Below are 5,575 nucleotides of genomic sequence, written 5' to 3'. Positions count from 1 at the left end.
CTGAGAGTCACTTAGAAGGGCTGAACGACCTTAGGCAAGTTCTCAGCCTCTCTGGTCTTCAATGTTCTCATCTGTGGAGCAGTAGTGCCTGTCATGGGGTACAGAGGAAGAAATGAGGGGGTGCAAANAATAGCTCAGAACAGCAAATGGCAATGTAGCAANCACACCCTAAAATAATAACTGGTGTCACTGTGGGCAAAGGCCTTCTCTATCCACTCAGGGAGATATGAGAAAGGCTCAGCTAACTCTGAATCCAGGTCACTGGAATGAGCTGGTATCACACAGACCCTGAGTCTGCCTCTGCCAGCCCTCTGCTGGCCCAGACTGACTTCTTGAGACATCCTCCCTAGGGTCCACCCTTTACAGACTCACACTTAGACCAGTCCACCCCCATAATAATCAAGTGGCCACAGCACAGTGCAGTGANTCCCTTTTACACCATCTGCCTGCAGCCTGCTTCTCCAAGCCAGGAGCTGTTTCTCTTGGCTCAGGGCCTGCTTGGGGTTGTTCTGCAGTGGTGTAGATCCCTAATTCTCATTCTGGGAGCGTCCTCATGGTTACCACAGCTACAGGTGATTAGAATGCATGGAGTTATAAGCTCCAGGGCTAAGTGTCCCTCCCCATACTGAAAACACTGTCCCTTTTCCAGGGGTGGCAAGCCAGATGTAGCTGTGCCTGAATGCTGGCTTGCGTGAAGATCACTGACAAGTTTTGCCACATACAGAGTCAGGTTGACCCCAGGGCCAGTGACATCAGCCAGATGTACTTTTGTACCCTCTGGCCAGGTTAAAAACATCAGATGTTTTTAGCACGCAGGCTAACCTATTTCAGAACTGTTTCCCATTCTGTCTTTCTTTGGAGGACAGGAAGGGAGGTGTGCAGAGGGGGAAGACAGGGTCTCATGTGTCCCAGGCTGGCCTTGAATTCACTCATAGCAAAGATGACCTTGAACATCTGATCACCCTTCCTGTCTCCACCTTTCCCTTTGCAGTGCTGGAATTACAGGCCAGCACCATCACCCCAGGCTTATGTAGTTCTGGGGTTTGAACCAAAGGCCTGGCACATGCCAGGCAAACGCTCTACCACTGAGCTGCTCCACAGNGCACAGAGACTTCTAATGTGTTCCCACACAACAGATGGGTGGATAGGAAAATGGTAGCCTGCCCCAGGCTACACACAGGGGCCAGGGCAGATGGAGCCAGAATCCCCATCTTGCTCCATGCCTACAGCAGAGTACAGATCAGAAGAGTCTATTGAACATACATAGGGCTGCTGGGTCAGAGAAGTGGCCCTGTCAGATGCAGAGCTCATAGACCCAGGACTCAGAGACAGCTGCTGCCCACTTCCCTCCCAGAGAGTCTTGTCCCTGTGGCCCTCAGACATCCATGTACCAGCCAGGCAGGTCTTGAAGTTAATTAAAACTGCCCCTCCCTCCCCAGTATTTGCCTCTATACTCCTTACAAAGAGGCACCAANTCCCAGCTCTCAGAGTTAGCACACCCCTGCAGAACCTTGATCACCTCAAACAAAAGACCCCCACTAGAAATGATTAACATCTTATCACTGGTATCTCTTATCAAGGAGTCAGGCGTGGGTCTGCTTCCTCTTGTGCTTATCCTCAGCCCACCCCAGTGCCTAGCACACAGCATGTCCCCACAAAGAGCTTGGTGAGAGACAGGGCTGGCGCTCAGGGAGAGAGCCTCTGCAGGAGGAACGAGATGTTCTGTGTATGGTGTGAGCGTGTGAGCATCTCTCAAAACTGGGACAGGAGATGGGTCCCTCAACCATTGCACACACAGAGACACCTTAGCCTGGAGGTCTCCTGCAGAGGGGAGCCTGTGGCTAGATCCCTTTGTAGTATCTGCTCCAGAGAAGAGCCATAAAGATGCTGAGTGACCCAGGGCAAGGAGCAGCCTCTCTGTGCTCCACTTCCCTCACTGGAATACACTCGAACAATAATAATGATAATAATAAAATATATTTGAAAACTGTCAAGAGAATTATAGATTTCAATGTTCTCTCCGGACTGTAAGTAGGTAAGACAGCTGGTTTAAGCCACTTCATTACAGATATGCATCTAAAAACCTCATGTTCAGTTGGAGAGATGACTCAGAAGTTAAAGCACTTGCTGCTCTTCCAGAAGACCCAGGTTCAGTTCCCAGGACCTACAAGGTAGCTCAGAACCCTCCATAAAACTCTAGTTCTATGGGGTCTGATATCCTCTCTAGATTTCCTGGCACTGCACACATGTGGTACACAGTCATATATTCAGTCTAAATGTTCATGTATATATAAAATAAAACATTAAAATTACATGTTGCACATACATGTAATTGTATATAAATATATACAATTGTTGCCAATTTTAATAAATCATAAGCCAGGCGTGGTGGCACACACTTGCAAACCCCAGCACCCGGGAGGCTGAAGCAGTAGGATTGCCAGCAACGTGGGCTACATGGTGAGTAGCTTATACTACAAAGCATGACCCTGTCTTAAAACAAAAATAAGGAAACAAATACAGAGACTGGAGAGATGGCTCAATGGCTAAGAGCACCCAGGCTTGATTCCCAGCATCCACATGGTATCTCACAACCATCTGTAACTTCAGTTCCAAGGAATCTAATGCTCTCCTCTGGCCTCAGTGGGCATGAGGCACACGGGACATTCAGGCAAAACACTCATCCGTGTAAAAAAAAAATTATTATTATAAAGGGAGAGAAAGCTGCACATAATGGCGCCCACATGTTCCCTCGGCACTACGCAAAGGTCCCCCAGGCATTCTTTTAACTCCCTCCAAACCTGCCTCATCACCTTACTGATGATACCAGCTTGGTATCATCACTTGGTCATGGCCACACGATGCCTACCCGAGCTGTGAATAGCTCCTAGGTCCATCCAAACCTCCAAAGCCATGACCTCAACCACTTGTGACAGTTATGGATGTCATCTCTACAACTTCACAAGTAAAATAGAGCCTGGTGCCTTTAAGAAGTCAGCTACAGGGCTGGAGGGATGGTTCGGTGGTTAAGAACATTTACTGCTCTTCCAGAGGATGCTAGTTCAGTCTCGGCACCTACATGATAGCTCATTACCTGTAACTCCAGTCCCCAGGTGATCCAACACCTACTCTGGCCAGCATGTGGTACAGACATGCATGCAGACAAAATACCCATACCCATAAAATAAAATTAAATAAACTCTTTGAATAAAGAAGAGGAGAGGAGGAGGAAAAGGAGGAAGAGGAATAAGAGGAAGAGAAGAAGGAAGAGGTCAGCCAGAGGCTGATGAGATGGCTCCATGGGCAAACATGCTTCACCACAATTCCTAAAACCCACATGATGGGATTGACCTGACTCCAAAAGGTTGTCCTCTAACCTTCACACAGCCAGTGTGATCCGTGCACACACAAACACATACACACTCAATAAATATAATTAAAAAAAAAAAAAAAGACAAGCCACAGGACCAGCTGACAGATTAGGGAACCAAACTCAAGGACGAACAGGGAAGTGAAGGGCCACATGACATGACAGGCTGGACCAGGGGTCATGGGACTGTGTTGTGGGCACAGATAAAACACCAGTGTGCATAGGGGCCTGCTTCTGTCAGCAAGAACATCTCACAGATCAGAAAGGGTTGGTTGTTACAGTCTCTACAGACTAATAAATACATCCAGGTGCAAAGAGCAGGAGGGCTGGGATCCATTAGTAATGTCTGAGTAGGAGGGCTGGGATCTACTAGAATGGTCTGCCAAGGGTATGCTGTTCTGCTCAAGTTCCATTCTTGGCCCTAAGAAGTGTGAATCCAGTGAGCCGAGTTAACAATGCAGCTCTGCCCTTTAAGCAGCGTAAATGCTTCTGTAAAGGGAACATAAGAGCCAGGTAATCTCTGCTTTTAGGAGGAAACATCAGGATCAGGAGTTCAAGGTCATCCTCAGCTACATAGTAAGATTCACGTTAGCCTGGGCTACATGAGACTGGCTAAAAAAATAAATAAATAAATGAGGAGAAATTAATTTTTTAAAGCCTTTGTTTTTTTGTTTAAGTACACACACCTTTAACAGATTTAATCATTTAATTNAATCATAAAATGGCCTTCATCTTTTGGTTATCTATTTGTGCAACGAGGCTAAGTCAAGTGTGACAACTGAACCATCTCCAGGCATCTGGCAGGCAAAGGCAGAAAAGAGGAGCAGGGAAAATGGACACCTCTAGGCTCCCAACACCAAAGGCGCCTCTGGGACTGGGATCCCCCGAGACCATATCCTCTGAGGTGTCTTAAGAGATCTGGAGTGCCAGGTGGTGGTGGGGCATGCCTTTAATCCCAGCACTTGGGAGGCAGAGGCAGTTCGAGGCCAGCCTGGTCTACAGAGTGAGTTCCAGGACAGCCAGGGCTACACAGAAAAACCCTGTCTCGAAAAACCAAAGAGAAAGAGAGAGAGAGCGAGAGAGAGATCTGGACTGCACTGGTTTATTTCCCAACTTCTCTAGCACATTGTCCTCTAAACACATAGAAAAAGGGTATGTGTGTATGTGTGTGTGTGTGTGTGTGTGTGTGTGTGTGTGTGTGTATGTGTGACTCAGTCTGGGTCCCTCGAGGTCCACTTCAATCAGGCCAAGGCCCAGCGCAGTCATCATAACCCCAGTGAAGGCAGGGCGAGGCTTGTCAGGATATATATACTTGGCTCATTGGCTTGAGCCACAAGGGCTTGTCCCCATGAGGTCAACCAGGAAGCTGGCAATTTCACTAGCCAGAAGCAGAGCACAAAACAATGAGCAGCATTGCTCTCATCTGAGTGAAAGTGAACTTGCATTATCTCAACTTTCCATCTCCGGGCGGGGTGCCTGTCTACCTGGGACTCTGCATCCCACTCCTGAGCCAGCTGCAGCCCCACCCTCTGAAGCCTGAGGCTCAGAGCAGGGACACTCTTGCCCCAAATTCTAAGGATTTATACCCAGAATCCAGGACACTGGGGTCCCCCAGGACACCAGAGAACCTCCAGATGGANCCTGCAAAATTGAATAATACCTTTTACCAGCTTATGGGGCNGAGAAGATCAGCGATATGGGTTCTGTTTACAGCGACGCACACAGCTGGAATCTATATCCAGATGATACATGCTTTCCACCACACTGCCATCAAGCTGAGACCTATCTAGAAGATCTTGGGGGAATAGAGTTCTGAGGGGAGGGGAAAGAATACACAAAGACAGTCATACTAGGATCTGAAGGGGTGATTCGGCAGTGAAGAATACCGGAGATAGATAGATAGATAGATAGATAGATAGATAGATAGATAGATAGATAGATAGATAGATAGACAGACAGATAGATACAGATATCTCCAGGCATAGTAGTATGCCCCTTTAATTTCAGCACTCTGGAGGCAGAGGCAGGTGGATCTCTGTGAGTTTGAGGCAAGCAAGGCTGGTCTACATAGCAAGTTCCAGTCCAGACAGAGCTACATAGTGAGACCCTGTCTCAAAAATACAAACAAGGGCCGGGCAGTTGTGGCACACGCCTTTAATCCCAGCACTTGGGAGGCAGAGGCAGGTGGATTTCTGAGTTCGAGGC

The 5,575-nt window shown here is 47.9% G+C and overlaps 1 protein-coding gene across 3 annotated transcripts in view; it reads right to left on the bottom strand.

Annotated features, from left to right (window-relative positions):
- The window catches only part of Slc6a6 (solute carrier family 6 member 6), a 75,571-nt gene that overhangs the window by 39,063 nt on the left and 30,933 nt on the right, over positions 1–5,575 (bottom strand). Inside the window, exon 2 of one of the 3 annotated variants that reach the window (XM_029478891.1) lies at positions 4,927–4,929. The exons of the other annotated variants lie outside the window; for them this stretch is intronic. The gene's annotated coding sequence lies outside the window, so the exon portion shown is untranslated. The remainder of the gene's footprint in view (positions 1–4,926; positions 4,930–5,575) is intronic. 3 annotated transcript variants of the gene reach the window in all.

Source organism: Mus caroli, chromosome 6 (genome assembly GCF_900094665.2).
Source record: "Mus caroli chromosome 6, CAROLI_EIJ_v1.1, whole genome shotgun sequence".
Lineage (NCBI taxonomy): Eukaryota > Metazoa > Chordata > Mammalia > Rodentia > Muridae > Mus > Mus caroli.
Note: the sequence above shows the minus strand (reverse complement) of the source record. Positions and strands in the feature narration are given on the sequence as shown.